General features: G+C 35.2%; 1 non-coding gene across 1 annotated transcript; it reads left to right on the top strand.

Moving 5' to 3' along the window:
* Positions 1-26: 26 nt before the first annotated feature.
* Positions 27-132, top strand: LOC149526364 (small nucleolar RNA R71). Its single transcript, XR_016352106.1, has one exon. It is a non-coding gene; the product is annotated as a small nucleolar RNA R71 (small nucleolar RNA).
* The last annotated feature ends 297 nt before the right edge of the window (positions 133-429 follow it).

The raw sequence follows: 429 nt of genomic DNA, 5'->3' as shown, positions 1-429 counted from the left end.
AATAACTCTATATAATAGAGTTATCAAGACCATGATGAGGACAACATTGAAGCAATTCTTTTTATCTTTTCCAAGCTTCATACAACAATTCTGAATCATGTTGCATGAATGATGTAATGTCATTTTGTATTTTTGCTGTCTTAGTGAGAAGGAAGAATTTGGCAAGGAATTTTTGAGCAAGATCATCCCTTGTTGTTATGAAGCCAGTAGGAAGTGCATTTAGCCAAACCTTAGATTTATCTCTTAAGGAGGAGGGAAAAAACCTCAAACGAATTGCATAACCTGTGACACTATTGTGCTTGAGCGTGTCACAAATCTCTAAGAAATTTGATATCCGGCCATTGGGATCATCACTTGAAAGACCACTAAACTAAACTGATGATTGAATCATGTTGATGACAGCTAGCTTGATTTCAAAATTGTTTGCTT

The sequence above is a fragment of the Theobroma umbraticum genome, unplaced genomic scaffold (genome assembly GCF_002168275.2).
Source record: "Theobroma umbraticum cultivar Fairchild unplaced genomic scaffold, ASM216827v3 scaffold_106.0, whole genome shotgun sequence".
Classification (NCBI taxonomy): Eukaryota; Viridiplantae; Streptophyta; class Magnoliopsida; order Malvales; family Malvaceae; genus Theobroma; species Theobroma umbraticum.
This window is presented reverse-complemented; position numbering and strand designations above follow the sequence as displayed.